Below are 17,337 nucleotides of genomic sequence, written 5' to 3' on the forward strand. Positions count from 1 at the left end.
GGCCACAGCCCCCTACCTATCTCTGCGTTTCTTCAAGACCTAAGCCGCAACAATGGATCCTCGCGGCGCACGGCTGTCGACACAGCTCGGAACAAGACCTCTAAAAGACATCCGATCGGATGCTTTTAAAAGAGAGACGCGATTCCAAGGCCTCTGAGGGCTCCAGAGGCAAAGCTTCGATGGTGTCGGGCTGAGGAGCCCAGAGATCAGAGATGCTACGAGTGACGCCGGGGTTTCTGGTAAGCCCCCAGAAGAGATAAGGCGAGGCACGTACAACACGAGAGGCACAAAAGACACAGAAGGCACGACGGACAAGTGATACGACACGCCCCGGGACTGCTCTGTCCTGCGCACCTCAGCACTGTGAACAAATGTGAGGCTCTCCCTTCACGTGGCCTAAAAGGCCACAGCCTGGACCTCCCCGTCCCCAAAGCTGACTCCATAACCCCAGGTCCAGAGTCCCGACCCGGCACCCCGATTTCAGCCCCTCTGCAATTCGCAGCCTCCGACTCAGCTCTCGGATGCCCAGCGGGGAGGATCCACATGGAGCGCCAAGGAAGGCGGCCTCGCCATCTGGGAAGTTCCTGCCATCGCCAGGCTGCCGTCTCTCGGTCAGCTACAATAAATAAAACACAAAATCAGAGGCTGATCTTTGCAGGGCATCAGCCAAAACCCAACAATTCCGCTACTCACGGTCTCCTGTGAACGGCCACGTCCTGAGGCCGCACGCTTCGGCCACACTGGGAGCTGGACGCCGTCGTCACAGGGCGCGCCTGAGTTAAGAGAAGACAAAGTGATGCGGCATTGCTGAAACTCAAAGGGACCCTCGCTCCTCCTCCCGACATCCCCAACTCACGGCAACCCCTCGGCCCGTTCCTGAAGGCCACCCACACGGCCCCTTTACGTGGAAAAGGCTCCGTCACACGGTTCCATAACGCTTCCGCAGGGCTCACGGGAGCAGTGAAGCAGCTGTGCCGGCCGGTTGGCAAGGACGTCTCAGCGAAACGCGACTGGACCGCCTAAAGCACACAAACAAGATGGGAGGCTTAGCATTGCAGCAGAAACTGAGAGCCCAGCAATAACAACAGCTTCCCTTTACTGGTCAATGCTCACCTTGCCCACTTCGCCTTGACTGCTGCTAGCTGGCTCTACTTCCTAAAAATAAAGACAAAGAAGAGACCTGTCACACAGTGATCGGTTCCAGTTGCCCTGCAAAGACAAACATTGACTTACCTCCTCGGGGGAACCCCCTTACCCTGGATGGGGCGCTCTGCCACCGATTTCATCCGTCCGCATCTGAAAGAAAGCTGAGACAAAAGTCAAAGTGCTGCAGAGTAACTTCACAGCTCCAGACATCTTGTGTCAATCTAGGAATACCCTCTAGACTCCAACTACACCCTACATGACAAACTGCAAATTACAGGGGCCTGGGACTTGGCCTTTTACACCTACACCCAGGCTGGGCAGCAGGACAGAGCAGCTCCGGGACAACTACACCCAGACACCTGTGACACACAAGACAACAGACGAGGGGACACAATGGGGAGACAAAACTCTGGGCCACAAGAACGGCCGCAAGGACCGAGAGAACGCGGAACGAGATGAGCCGGGTGAGAATGAAGGCGAGCTGATGAAGCTCGCAGAACCCGGGAGGAAGAAGATGCTGATGGAATGACAAACTCCAGCAAGTGCCAAGACGGATGCCCGAGAATCTGAGGGCCACAGCCCCCTACCTATCTCTGCGTTTCTTCAAGTCCTAAGCCGCAACAATGGATCCTCGCGGCGCACGGCTGTCGACACAGCTCGGAACAAGACCTCTAAAAGACATCCGATCGGATGCTTTTCAAGAGAAACGTGATTCCAAGACCTCTGAGAGCTCCAGAGGGAAAGATTCGATGGTGTCGGGCTGAAGAGCCCAGTGATCGGAGATGGTACGAGTGACACCGGGGTTTCTGGTAAGCCCCCAGAAGAAATAAGGCGAGGCACATACAACACGAGAGGCACAAAAGACACAGAAGGCACGACAGACAAGTGATACAACACGCCCCGGGACTGCTCTGTCCTGCGCACCTCAGAACTGTGAACAAATGTGAGGCTCTCCCTTCACGTGGCCTAAGGGGCCACAGCCGGGACCTCCCCGTCCCCAAAGCTGACTCCATAACCCCAGGTCCAGAGTCCCGACCCGGCACCCCGATTTCAGCCCCTCTGCAATTCGCAGCCTCCGACTCAGCTCTCGGATGCCCAGCGGGGAGGATCCACATGGAGCGCCAAGGAAGGCGGCCTCGCCATCTGGGAAGTTCTTGCCATCGCCAGGCTGCCGTCTCTCGGTCAGCTACAATAAATAAAACACAAAATCAGAGGCTGATCTTTGCAGGGCATCAGCCAAAACCCAACAATTCCGCTACTCACGGTCTCCTGTGAACGGCCACGTCCTGAGGCCGCACGCTTCGGCCGCGCCGGGAGCCGGACGCCGTCGTCACAGGGTGCGGCTGAGTTAAGAAAAGACAAAGTGATGCGGCATTGCTGAAACTCAAAGGGACCCTCGCTCCTCCTCCCGACATCCCCAACTCACGGCAACCCCTCGGCCCGTTCCTGAAGGCCACCCACACTGCCCCTTTACGTGGAAAAGGCTCCGTCACACGGTTCCATAACGCTTCCGCAGGGCTCATGGGAGCGGTGAAGCAGCTGTGCCGGCCGGTTGGCAAGGACGTCTCAGCGAAACGCGACTGGACCGCCTAAAGCACACAAACAAGATGGGAGGCTTAGCATTGGCAGCAGAAACTGAGAGCCCAGCAAGAACAACTGCTTCCCTCCACCAGTCAACGCTCACCTTGCCCACTTCGCCTTGACTGCTGCTAGCTGGCTCTACTTCCTAAAAATAAAGACAAAGAAGAGACCTGTCACACAGTGACCGGTTCCAGTTGCCCTGCAAAGACAAACATTGACTTACCTTCTCGCGGGAACCCCCTTACCCTGGATGGGGCGCTCTGCCACCGATTTCATCCGTCCGCATCTGAAAGAAAGCTGAGACAAAAGTCAAAGTGCTGCAGAGTAACCTCACAGCTCCAGACATCTTATGTCAATCTAGGAACACCCGCTACACTCCAACTACACCCTACATGACAAATTTCAAATTACAGGGGCCTGGGACTTGGCCTTTTACACCTACACCCAGGCTGGGCAGCAGGACAGAGCAGCTCCGGGACAACTACACCCAGACACCTGTGACACACAAGACAACAGACGAGGGGACACAATGGGGAGACAAAACTCTGGGCCACAAGAACGGCCGCAAGGACCGAGAGAATGCGGAACGAGATGAGCCGGGTGAGAATGAAGGCGAGCTGATGAAGCTCGCAGAACCCGGGAGGAAGAAGATGCTGATGGAATGACAAACTCCAGCAACTGCCAAGACGGATGCCCAAGAATCTGAGGGCCACAGTCCCCTACCTATCTCTGCGTTTCTTCAAGACCTAAGCCGCAGCAATGGATCCTCGTGGCATACGTCTGTCGACACAGCTCGGAACAAGACCTCTAAAAGACATCCGATCGGATGCTTTTAAAAGAGAGACGCGATTCCAAGACCTCTGAGAGCTCCAGAGGCAAAGCTTCGATGGTGTCGGGCTGAGGAGCCCAGAGATCAGAGATGCTACGAGTGATGCCGGGGTTTCTGGTAAGCCCCCAGAAGAGATAAGTCATGGCACGTACAACACAAGAAGCACAAAAGACACAGAAGGCACGATGGACAAGTGATACGACACGCCCCGGGACTGCTCTGTCCTGCGCACCTCAGCACTGTGAACAGAAGTGAGGCTCTCCCTTCACGTGGCTTAAGGGGCCACAGCCTGGACCTCCCCAACAACAAAACTGACTCCATAATCCCAGGTCACGCTTTCATCCCCTCTGCAATTCATAGCCTTCGACTTAGCTCTCGGATGCCCGGCAGGGTGGATCAACATGGAGCACCAAGGAAGGCCGCCTCGCCATCCGGGAAGTTCCTGCCATCGCCAGGCTGCCGTCTCTCGGTCAGCTACAATAAATAAAACAGAAAATCAGAGGCTGATCTTTGCAGGGCATCAGCCAAAACCCAACAATTCCGCTACTCACGGTCTCCTGAGAATGGCCACGTCCTGAGGCCGCACACTTCGGCCACACTGGGAGCTGGACGCCGTCGTCACAGGGCGCGCCTGAGTTAAGAGAAGACAAAGTGATGCGGCATTGCTGAAACTCAAAGTGACCCTCGCTCCTCCTCCCGACATCCCCAACTCACGGCAACCCCTCGGCCCGTTCCTGAAGGCCACCCACACTGCCCCTTTACGTGGAAAAGGCTCCGTCACACAGTTCCATAACGCTTCCGCAGGGCTCATGGGAGCGGTGAAGCAGCTGTGCCAGCCGGTTAGCAAGGACGTCTTAGCGAAATGCGACTGGACCGCCTAAAGCACACAAACAAGATGGGAGGCTTAGCATTGCAGCAGAAACTGAGAGCCCAGCGATAACAACAGCTTCCCTCCACCAGTCAACGCTCACCTTGCCCACTTCACCTTGACTGCTGCCAGCTGGCTCTACTTCCTAAAAATAAAGACAAAGAGGAGACCTGTAACACAGTGACCGGTTCCAGTTGCCCTGCAAAGACAAACATTGACTTACCTTCTCGCGGGAACCCCCTTACCCTGGATGGGGCGCTCTGCCACCGATTTCATCCGTCCGCATCTGAAAGAAAGCTGAGACAAAAGTCAAAGTGCTGCAGAGTAACTTCACAGCTCCAGACATCTTGTGTCAATCTAGGAATACCCTCTGGACTCCAACTACACCCTACATGACAAATTTCAAATTACAGGGGCCTGGGACGTGGCCTTTTACACCTACACCCAGGCTGGGCAGCAGGACAGAGCAGCTCCGGGACAACTACACCCAGACACCCGTGACACACAAGACAACAGACGAGGGGACACAATGGGGAGACAAAACTCTGGGCCACAAGAACGGCCGCAAGGACCGAGAGAACGCGGAACGAGATGAGCCGGGTGAGAATGAAGGCGAGCTGATGAAGCTCGCAGAACCCGGGAGGAAGAAGATGCTGATGGAATGACAAACTCCAGCAAGTGCCAAGACGGATGCCCGAGAATCTGAGGGCCACAGTCCCCTACCTATCTCTGCGTTTCTTCAAGTCCTAAGCCGCAACAATGGATCCTCGCGGCGCACGGCTGTTGACACAGCTCTGAACAAGACCTCTAAAAGACATCCGATCGGATGCTTTTAAAAGAGAGACGCGATTCCAAGGCCTCTGAGGGCTCCAGAGGCAAAGCTTCGATGGTGTCGGGCTGAGGAGCCCAGAGATCAGAGATGCTACGAGTGATGCCGGGGTTTCTGGTAAGCCCCCAGAAGAGATAAGGCGAGGCACGTACAACACGAGAGGCACAAAAGACACAGAAGGCACGACGGACAAGTGATACGACACGCCCCGGGACTGCTCTGTCCTGCGCACCTCAGCACTGTGAACAAATGTGAGGCTCTCCCTTCACGTGGCCTAAAAGGCCACAGCCTGGACCTCCCCGTCCCCAAAGCTGACTCCATAACCCCAGGTCCAGAGTCCCGACCCGGCACCCCGATTTCAGCCCCTCTGCAATTCGCAGCCTCCGACTCAGCTCTCGGATGCCCAGCGGGGAGGATCCACATGGAGCGCCAAGGAAGGCCGCCTCGCCATCTGGGAAGTTCCTGCCATCGCCAGGCTGCCGTCTCTCGGTCAGCTACAATAAATAAAACATAAAATCAGAGGCTGATCTTTGCAGGGCATCAGCCAAAACCCAACAATTCCGCTACTCACGGTCTCCTGTGAACGGCCACGTCCTGAGGCCGCACGCTTCGGCCACACTGGGAGCTGGACGCCGTCGTCACAGGGCGCGCCTGAGTTAAGAGAAGACAAAGTGATGCGGCATTGCTGAAACTCAAAGGGACCCTCGCTCCTCCTCCCGACATCCCCAACTCACGGCAACCCCTCGGCCCGTTCCTGAAGGCCACCCACACGGCCCCTTTACGTGGAAAAGGCTCCGTCACACGGTTCCATAACGCTTCCGCAGGGCTCACGGGAGCAGTGAAGCAGCTGTGCCGGCCGGTTGGCAAGGACGTCTCAGCGAAACGCGACTGGACCGCCTAAAGCACACAAACAAGATGGGAGGCTTAGCATTGCAGCAGAAACTGAGAGCCCAGCGATAACAACAGCTTCCCTTTACTGGTCAATGCTCACCTTGCCCACTTCGCCTTGGCTGCTGCCAGCTGGCTCTACTTCCTAAAACTAAACACAAAGAGGAGACCTGTAACACAGTGACCGGTTCCAGTTGCCCTGCAAAGACAAACATTGACTTACCTTCTCGCGGGAACCCCCTTACCCTGGATGGGGCGCTCTGCCACCGATTTCATCCGTCCGCATCTGAAAGAAAGCTGAGACAAAAGTCAAAGTGCTGCAGAGTAACTTCACAGCTCCAGACATCTTATGTCAATCTAGGAACACCCGCTACACTCCAACTACACCCTACATCACAAATTTCAAATTACAGGGGCCTAGGACTCGGCCTTTTACACCTACACCCAGGCTGGGCAGCAGGACAGAGCAGCTCCGGGACAACTACACCCAGACACCCGTGACACACAAGACAACAGACGAGGGGACACAATGGGGAGACAAAACTCTGGGCCACAAGAACGGCCGCAAGGACCGAGAGAATGCGGAACAAGATGAGCCGGGTGAGAATGAAGGCGAGCTGATGAAGCTCGCAGAACCCGGGAGGAAGAAGATGCTGATGGAATGACAAACTCCAGCAACTGCCAAGACGGATGCCCAAGAATCTGAGGGCCACAGTCCCCTACCTATCTCTGCGTTTCTTCAAGACCTAAGCCGCAGCAATGGATCCTCGTGGAACACGTCTGTCGACACAGCTCGGAACAAGACCTCTAAAAGACATCCGATCGGATGCTTTTCAAGAGAGACACGATTCCAAGACCTCTGAGAGCTCCAGAGGCAAAGCTTCGATGGTGTCGGGCTGAGGAGCCCAGAGATCAGAGATGCTACGAGTGACACCGGGGTTTCTGGTAAGCCCCCAGAAGAGATAAGGCGAGGCACGTACAACACGAGAGGCACAAAAGACACAGAAGGCACGACGGACAAGTGATACGACACACCCTGGGACTGCTCTGTCCTGCACACCTCAGCACTGTGAACAAAAGTGAGGCTCTCCCACCGTATGGCCTAAGGGGCCACAGCCTGGACCTCCCCGTCCCCAAAGCTGACTCCATAATCCCAGGTCACAAGTCCCGACCCGGCACCCCGCTTTCAGCCCCTCTGCAATTTGTAGCCTTTGACTCAGCTCTCGGATGCCCGGTGTGGGGGATCCAGATGGAGCACCAAGGAAGGCCGTCGCGCTATCCGGGAAGTTCCTGCCATCGCCAGGATGTCGTCTCCTCATCAGCTACAATCTAGAAGACCAAATATCAATGCAGGATCTTAGCGGCATATCTGTGAAAACCCAGCACTTACCTTCTCTAGAGAATGCCCAGGTTCATGGGCTGCACACTTCACCCCACAGGGAGGCAGAGGCTTGCTTCACAGCAGTATTGGCTGACAGCCAAATTACCACCACCTCAAGGAGGGGAGGAAGACTCTCCAGTCAGTGAGGGACAGGGAACCCAGGGTACCCCAAGGATGGAAACCCCATCTTATATGACAGCAGTAGGCCCTAGCACCCACTATCTCTTCCTGGCTGGCCCTAGCACCAGGGGTACTGCCTGCAGCTCTCGGGGGTTCTGGCACTCTGCTGCTTTGGGGTTCCTGCCTGCAGCTGTCTCAGGGAAACGGGAGTGTTGTTAGGGCTGCTGTTTAGGGTTTGAATAGTCCTGTACTCTACCTTATATCGAAACCTGTACCCTTTTTATTTTCACTGTTTGTCTCCAGCCCTCGAGCCCTCGACCTCTGAAGCCCTCCCTCAACCTCTCTGTGTCACTGCCAAGCTCTCCCACTGAACCCTACAAACTTAGTTAGAACCCTACGCTTGCAACCGGGGATGCTCCTTATCCATAGGCCCCAAGAGATGTCCATTAGCCCGGACCAGGCAATCCACAGTTGCTCCCTACCCTACCTAAGTTTGGCCCTGAGACAGGGCAGAGGCTGACAGAGCCGAACTCTTTGCGGAGGCTAGGCACGAAGCCCTGCCAACCGCCGCCTCGAGGAGGGGTGGGAGCAATCCCCGGCTGCGGAGGGACCGAGAGCCCAGGGTGGGGCGGGGCGGGAAACCCCCTGTTTCCCCAACCCTACGGATCGTCCCCCCACTATCTCCTGGCTGACCCTAGCACCAGGGGTACTGTCTGCAGTACCAGGGGTTCTGGTACTCTGCTGCTTTAGGGTTCCTGCCTGCAGCTGTCTCAGGGAAACGGGAGTGTTGTTAGGGCTGCTGTTTAGGGTTTGAATAGTCCTGTACTCTACCTTATATCCCAACCTGTACCCCTTTTATTTTCACTGTTTGTCTCCAGCCCTCGACCTCTGAAGCCCTCCCTCAACCTCTCTGTGTCACTGCCAAGCTCCCCCGCTGAACCCTACAAACTTAGTTAGAACCCTACGCTTGCAACCGGGGATGCTCCTTATCCATAGGCCCCAAGAGACGTCCATTAGCCCGGACCAGGCAATCCACAGTTGCTCCCTACCCTACCTAAGTTTGGCCCTGAGACAGGGCAGAGGCTGACAGAGCCGAACTCTTTGCGGAGGCTAGGCACGAAGCCCTGCCAACCGCCGCCTCGAGGAGGGGTGGGAGCAATCCCCGGCTGCGGAGGGACCGAGAGCCCAGGGTGGGGCGGGGCGGGAAACCCCCTGTTTCCCCAACCCTACGGATCGTCCCCCCACTATCTCCTGGCTGACCCTAGCACCAGGGGTACTGTCTGCAGTACCAGGGGTTCTGACACTCTGCTGCTTTAGAGTTCCTGCCTGCAGCTGCCTTACTGAAACGGGAGCGCTGTTAGGGCTGCTGTTTAGGGTTTGGGGTGGGGTACACCTGAACTCCACCTTACCTATACCCCTTCTTTTCACTGTTTGCTCAGCCTTTTTTTTTTCTTGGAATTCTTGTGACAGATTGAGGGCACCGGGGAGGGACTGCCAAAGTGAAATCAAATGGGAAAAGGAGAAAGATCACCCCTGCAAATCCACAGTGGCTCAGCTGTTCAGGTGCTGCTTCCTGGCAAAAAGCTTTGTCCGTCACCACCTCCTTTAAGCGGTGCTCCGGGTCCAAGTGCATCCAGGTGCTCCCCCAGACCCTATGAGATGCTCTCACCATCATTCCATCAGATGCCACTGGGAGCCCACCAGAAACTCCTCTCCTCCAGCAGATCCATGCCAATGTTGTTTTGCCACTTGTATTTGGCCCTGTAATAACAGCAAAATTGTTGCCCTCCGTCAGGTACGTGTTGTTAGACACAGATTTTTCCATAGCCATCTTTTCAAGACCGGGGTGCCATCCTTGTTTGATTGCTAAATTAACAGTAAATTCTGGAAAACCTAAATGAGAAAAAAAAATCTAAGACAGCGCGGAGTTAATACGGAAACCTTTACATCATTAAACTAGTATGTTTTGAAATAAAGTGAATTCTTCCAGGCTTACTACAAAAATCACATTCCTAAAAACAAAATAACCAAAAAACAAACAGCATCAAGTTCCCACCAATATCATCAATAAAATCACAATACCTCCACCAACCAAGGGAAAAAAACCTTAACCTAGAAAAAATCCGAACCCCCTCAAAAAGATTCAACACTGAAACACAACTCATCCTAACACTTCAACTAACAATACTAAAATAAATTTTCAAAACAAATATTCCCTCTATGCACACCACCAATACCACATAAAACAAATAAAGTACTCTCATCACAGCACCCCCGAATCAAAAACCCAAATTGCCCTAAAATCTTTTAAATAATCACAAATTAACCCCAAAATAAAAACTTTAATCTCACTAACAAAAAAAGAAAACAATCCAAAACAGGTAACACAAAACCAACACTGTACAACCAACTACCAGCAAAAAAAGATGCTATGCTCTGTCATTAACAGTTCTTATCACATCAGCAAAGTTAAATGTAAATAAAAAGCAACCCTACTGAACTCCACACAACAAATCACACCAACTATTCAAAAATAATCAGATCAACACACTGAACTCAAAACCATTCAACTAACCCTAAACATTAGTTAAAAAACCCCAAAGCTCTACATTTATAGTAATACATACTCACCAATACTCTATAAAAAAAGTAATAGCTAATTGAAAACATAAAAAAAACAATCTAAGCTACTAAAAAATTAAAAAACATCCCCCCCAAAAATATACCTATAAAAATCCACCATATAAATGCCTGTGTCCCCAGAAATGAAACTAAGAAACACCACAACCGAAAGAAATCCAAACTTATCATCAACACCTAAACCAAAAAGCACATTAAATAAATAGAACATACACATTATTATACACCAACTACAAACAAAATAAAATTCTACCATCAACTACTAAAAATCACCTTAAAACCACTCAATAAAAAACTTTCAAAAATTGAAAACTGCATCTAACAAAAGCCACCTAATTAACACCCAAAACTCAGCTAACCAAACAAACCCTACCCAATCTGAACCCCTACATAGAATAAACAAAACACACTAATCGATATCAAAATCTATTTTAATTCATTCTACCTAAAATACAAACAAACCCATTCATAAAATCATCTTTATTCAAAAACCAAATTTCACTTAGTATGCAACACAAAAAAATGAAACAACATACTGTGTACCACCAAAAAAATCTAATATTGAATAAAAACCACATATAAATGTCTCTACTTACTAAATATTACTACCACTATTTATATTTACCTGTATCTGTATAAAAGCGTATCTAAAATTAAAAATCATTAATTTGACCATTAATCCAAAGATACACAAAAAAAAAAGTTCTAAAATTATATTATATCCCCATCATCTGCTTTATGCCCAAACATAACTTCTATGACTTTAAAACTAAAAAAGAAAAAATTCTTTGAACATACAATCTATATACAGTACTAACACAGCCTCACCCAAGTTCTCTCTCAACTCTATTGTTTAACACAAAAAAAAATCCATTTTTTACTTTTTTAAAATAACTTCTCATTGATTAGTGAATACAAAATAATTGCCAGAACCGTAACAACTTCTTCTAAAACTATTCAACTTTACTCCGATCCAAAAACCCAGGCTACCACCAAAACACTCCACGGCTCAAAAAGATCCACGCCACAGCCCAACTCCAAAAACATCCAAACCACACGTGCAGAAAAACCCTTCTAAATCTCCTGCTCTTTTCTCCACAACAAAAAAAATATCTAACGTTATTCATCTTTTTTTTCCTCTTACCTACGCCCTACGTATTAAAATAAATATTTTTTTTTACTTTTCCTCAAAAAAAAATTCCTTTAAAATCAATTAAAAAACGGACTGAAACCTTCCCTCTATTAAGAAACACATTCACTTTAAAACATTTCCTCCTAATTGGTCTCTGACCTTTCTAAGGTTTGGATCCCGTTCCAGTGCACCAGAACCAAATCAACCTGCTCTGGCTCTGGAAACATCAGCGACACCAAACCCAGAGCACGAAGCACCTCGCCGCTCCTACCCCGCTGTCCCTCGGCCCTGCTCTCTCGCGTCCTACGCTGCAGAGCGCTGGGAGCCAGGTTCAGCCCCGAGAATTGTCGCATCCATTTCCTCAGACATTCCAGCTTCCACGGGGATATTGCGGGGACCCCCTGCATTCCATTCCCTAGTACAGCAGCAAGATAAAGTTCTCCCCCAGCCCGCATCTCCAGAAGATCGGCTTAAACAAACCCCGAGGCTTGAGAAATACGGTCTGCCCAAAAAGCCCAACTCTGCATCCAGAGGAAATGAACATCACAAACAGATTCATGCACACCAGATACACGGGACGCTGTCAGCTTGGACCTGCAGTTAACTCGGCAATGGAAAAACCTGAGCTCGAAGCCCTCACGTCAGGGTGCAAAAGGTATTGGACACAGTTTCTAGAAAGCGTCACATCGTTATTTAAAGGCGCGGCTTGGCTAAAGAGCAAAACCGACAAAGGCCCCCAGACAAAAAGGCCGGAAGGTCGGGCTTTTCCCCCTCCCCTCCTCCTAGCGGCTTTGGCCAGGGCACTCTGAAGCTGATAAGCCACAAGTGTGCCCCAGCGGCCCTCGCCGGGACTCGCTCCCGGGCTGGGGCCGCTCCAGGTGCGGGGGGACCGGGGGAGCCACGCGAGCCCCGGCAGCGGCGGCACTCGGCACCCAGGGGCGGCCCCGCGCTCCCGGCCCCGGACGGACCGGGGCTCCCGGCAGGAAAGCGGCTCCTCCGGCGGGCGGGGGCGGCCCCGGCCCCGGGACAGCCCGGCCCGCCCAGCGGCACCGGGACCGGCCCGAAGGGACCCCGGCGGTGCCCGAGCCCCGCGCCCGGAGCGGGCGGAGCGGCCGGGACGGACACAGCTCCGCGCCGCAGCTCCCGCCTGCCGTCCCGGCAGAGCTCACCTGGCCTCCGCACGGCTCTGTCACTCCCCGGCAAGAGGAAATCAAAAAGGAAAAGGAGAAAAGTCTCCCCTGCAAACCCGCACTGGCTCACCTGCTCAGATGCTGCTTCCAGACACAAAGGTTTGTCCCTCGGCACCTCCTTTAAGCAATGCTCCATGTCCAAGTGCATCCAGCTGTTCTCCCAGACCCTATGAGATGCTCCTGGTATCGTTCTATGAGACACCCCCGGGGAGCCCACCATAAACCCCTCTTCTCCAACTGCTCCGTTCCCAAGTGAACTGAGGGAAACCCTCCCCCTAAAACAGCCCCGGGCAGGACCCACCCGCTCCTCATCAACCTCACTGCTCACACCTGGGGCTGCTCTGTCCCCTCATCAACCTCACTGCTCACACCTGGGGCTGCTCTGTCCCCTCATCAACCTCACTGCTCACACCTGGGGCTGCTCTGTCCCCTCATCAACCTCACTGCTCACACCTGGAGCTGCTCTGAGCCCTGGTCATCCCCACAGTTCAGTTTGTGCTGTTGCCATCCTACGGGTGAGGGCAGTGGCAGAAGGAACTTGTTGCTCATTCCCTGGACAGCTCATTGTCTGCACCTGACACACGGGGGCACCAGGCTTTCCTTGCTATGGATGAGGACACCTCTCCTCCTCCAGGTGCCCAAGGCTGAAAATGGAATTCCGCCTCTACAATTCCATGTGTTTGAGTTTCATAATTCCCAATGTAATTCCCCATGGATCACAAGCCATCACCTCTAATTTTTCCTCTAGAATCACTGCTGACTTGCCTTTCTGTGGAAGTGTTTGACACATCGATGCAGAGTTCAGGGGCTCGTTTATGGCTTATCCTGACGAGCACAAAGGAAATCCAAACACCCAGAATTACAGGGAAGTAGGGATAAAGTTTATAAATACTCCTCTTCCCTGCAACTCCCTGGCAACCTCCCATTGACCTTTTACTCTTAACCTCTGAATTTTGACCTTTGACTCTTGACTTCTGCTCTTTGAAGTTTGATTCCCTGATAATTGACCTTGGACCACACAACCTTGGAAAATTAACCCGTAACATTGGACCTTGGACCCTTTACTCTTGATCTTTGAACCCTGACTATTCACATGTGACCCTTGAAGTTTGAATCCCTGACTTTTCACTTTAACCACTGACCCCTGAGCTTTTGCCCTTGACCTCATATTTATATCTTTATTATAGGTTTCTATATTTTCATTTCTATATTATTTATTTAAAAGTCATGCCTGTAACCAAATTAAAAAAAAAAAAACAAAAAACAAAAAACCTTCACCTTAAATGGTTATTTAAATATTTTTAATGCTTATTTTTATCAAATTTATATTCATATACTATATTGAACTAGCCCAAGGGCACCGGGACTGGCCCGAAGGGACCCCGGCGGTGCCCGAGCCCCGCGCCCGGAGCGGGCGGAGCGGCCGGACGGACACAGCTCCGCGCCGCGGCTCCCGCCTGCCGGCCCGGCAGAGCTCACCTCGCCTCCGCACGGCTCTGTCTCTCCCTGGGGGCTGCTCAGCCGCCAAATTCCCCTTGCATCTCAGCAATTCCCCGGGGAATGCCAGGAGTGCTCCCATGCAGGGGTGTAAGGGGGCAAAAGGATAAACCTCAGGATAATGCAAATGGGTGAGGTACCCTCAAATCAAACACATGATACGGCAACAATATTCTTCCCATTCCGGTTAAAATAGAACGCAAGGATTCCCTGTCAACCGATATACCTAACACCCTGGAAAAGGCTGGTTTTCCTCCTATCGGTACCCTCAAAATCACAAGTCAAAGGGATTCCCTCCAGTTTAAACACAGACAACAACGGACGAGGATTTTCTCCCCTCAGTTTTAACTCCTTTTGTCCTCATAACCCCTATATTTTTTCTGGGAGAACAAGGCAGTGAATGGCAAAATAAAATCAAAAGGGGAAAGAGAACTAAGTCCCCCCTGCAAACCCACACTGGCTCACCTGTTCAGCTGCTGCTCCATGACACAAAGGTTTGTCGCTCAGCACCTCCTTTAAGCAATGCTCCACATCTGAGTGCATCCAGGTGTTCCCCCAGGCCCTGCGAGATCCCCTCACCATCATTCTATGAGACACCCCAGGGACCCGGCCATAAACACCCTTTCCTCTGTTTGCTCCATGCCCAAATGAGATGAGGGAAATCGTCCCCCTGAAACAGTGCCCAGCAGGACCCACCCCGTCCTCATCCTCATCACTGCTCACACCTGGGGCTGCTCTGTCCCCTCATCATCTTCACAGCTCACACCTGGGGCTGCTCTGTCCCCTCATCATCCTCACTGCTCCCACCTGGGGCCACTCTGTCCCCTCATCATCTTCACAGCTCACACCTGGGGCTGCTCTGACCCCTCATCATCCTCACTGCTCACACCTGGGGCTGCTGTCACCCCAAGACCGAGGGCAGGGGCAGAAGGAACACATTGCTCATTCCCTAGGCAGATTTATATTACTTGTATTTATTTATTTATGCCTATATATAAGTTATCTGCCTATATTTATTTCTTTATTATAGATTCCTATATTTTCATTTCTATATTATTTGTTTAAAAGCCCTGCCTCTAACCAAATAAAAAACAAAAAGCCCCTTCACCTTAAATGGTTATTTAAATATTTTTAATGTCTATTTTAATCAAATTTATATTCATATTTATATACTATATTGAACTAGGTATAACACACAAGGTATCCTATATTAAAAGATATTTCTATTAACAATTATACATATATTATTAAATATTAAATATACATATTAAATATAAACCTATTTGTATCTATTTATAGCACTTTTATATCTTTATATATTTAATACATATTTGTATATTGTACATTTTATTTAAAAGCCCTGCCTCTACCCAAGTAAAAACAAGCAAGCCTTTATTTTAAACTGTATTTAAATAATTTTATTAAATTTACATTTATAATTTTTATTTATATTTTATCTATACACTTATATGTGACATATAATGTATTACAATAATATACATATAATTTATATTTTATATGGGTATGTTTTTAACATAATTTATATCATAAATTTTCCATTTATATATCCTATTTTTACATTTATTTATTTATTATGTATTTATCTATTTCTCTTTCTATTTTTATGCTTTTTAAAATTTGTATTGGTTTCTATTTTAAACTATAGAAATTCATTAACCTAACACATTAGAATGACAAAATCATAAAGCCTTAGTCAACACTGGTATGCAGTATAATACCACCAGCTTTTTAGCTCTCTAAGAATTATGAATTTTTAAGTCCTATTCACAGGTTATCCCACCAGGACATGAGTCCTATAGGAATCCTGCTTGCTGTACCCATCCTGGTCCATGCCATACTCCTCGCTGAGGTCCAGTGATTCCCCACTGCAATTACCAGCTGGGACATTTCTCATTTGTGGAGGACAGAGCATAACCTGGCATACTTTGCTGGCACCTGACATAAAAATAATTCATAGCCAAAGAAGTAGAGCAAAAAGATCTAGGCATTATTTTTAATCGGACTGTAACGATGATGTCACATTGTGGTGTAGAAACAAGAGAATAGCTCTCTCCATTTTACTACCTTGGGTGGCTGCAGCAAAAGCTTTAGGCCAGATAAACCAACTCAGGTGTTTCCTAAGTAAGCAAACCAACGCTACCTCCCTCACATCAAGTGGCTTACTCTTAGATGTAGACACTGTCAGGCATGCCACACTGCAGAAGAGTGGCAGTAGACTTTGTACTATTAGCACATGGACACAGCTGCAAGGACTTTGAAGGCATGTGTCGCATGAATCTTTCAGACCACAGTATGAGTCCATACACAGAATTATCCAGCGAAGATGACAGTGACTGGTTTAATGCACCATTCAGAAAATGGAACTCATCTAGTCGGACTCTATCTTTGGTTTACTGATTTTTGTAGTTGCTGGTGTTGTGTTTATGTTGCTGCCCTGTTTTTTAAGCTGTCTATTAAGGGTTTCTTGTCCTTTTATTTTGAAAAGTAGGGCTTATGTGGGAACCTAATTAGACGGGAAAGATCATACCCTGGAAAGGGTTCCTAGCATAAAGGGAATAAACTGAAGCCTTGGGGATAGGGTGCTACAGAGATGCTGAAAGAGTCATCCCACCTTAGACTTGTAAGGTCAGAACCCCTGTCCTGCAGCCATGATTGGATACCTGCCCTCAGGTAACCCTATGTATTGTTAAACCCACCACGACCCTGGGTATTTGGAAGCTGGCCCTCAGACCGTGTGGTCTCTCGGAGAACATTAATATCTATCTCAGGCACTCCATCGCACCCGTCCCATTTTTGTAGCCATGCCACCTGGCCAGACCAGACTCCAGAGCGCAGAGAACTGTGATAGTTTGACTCTGAAGTCACTGAAGTGCTGGATTATGGAAAACAGGTAAAACAGTGGATCGATCACTGATGTTACCCGGTGGGTTTTGGGCAGGGCCCAGCAATTTGCAGCAGGCACGATTAGGGAGAGGAGCCACTGCTTCCCTTTCCAGCAAGGTATGGGAAAGACAGGCCAGAGGATGAGGCTTGGGAAGGAATTGTGAGCTGAAAAGTAGCTCAAATCTGCCTTAAATTCCTGGAATGGTCTGCGTTGGAAAGGACTTTATAGATCATCACATTCCAACCCCCTGTCATGGTCAGGGTGTCCATGGAATATGCTCCATGCCAGGCTGGTGGAACAGGCAAGATTTTCTCCTTGAGCCCAGTCAGGG

The 17,337-nt window shown here is 50.2% G+C and overlaps 2 long non-coding RNA genes across 2 annotated transcripts; both read right to left on the minus strand.

Annotated features, from left to right (window-relative positions):
• Positions 1-570: 570 nt before the first annotated feature.
• Positions 571-1,949, minus strand: LOC131588099 (uncharacterized). The gene is made up of 5 exons (XR_009279508.1): positions 1,234-1,949; positions 1,114-1,155; positions 857-1,019; positions 694-773; positions 571-616 (listed from the first exon to the last, which is right to left on the minus strand). It is a non-coding gene; the product is annotated as an uncharacterized LOC131588099 (long non-coding RNA).
• Positions 1,950-5,545: 3,596 nt separating this feature from the next.
• On the minus strand, positions 5,546-6,107 carry LOC131588030 (uncharacterized). Its single transcript, XR_009279496.1, has 3 exons — positions 5,988-6,107; positions 5,825-5,904; positions 5,546-5,747 (listed from the first exon to the last, which is right to left on the minus strand). It is a non-coding gene; the product is annotated as an uncharacterized LOC131588030 (long non-coding RNA).
• Positions 6,108-17,337: the final 11,230 nt, after the last annotated feature.

This window comes from Poecile atricapillus, chromosome 24 (assembly GCF_030490865.1).
Source record: "Poecile atricapillus isolate bPoeAtr1 chromosome 24, bPoeAtr1.hap1, whole genome shotgun sequence".
NCBI lineage: Eukaryota > Metazoa > Chordata > Aves > Passeriformes > Paridae > Poecile > Poecile atricapillus.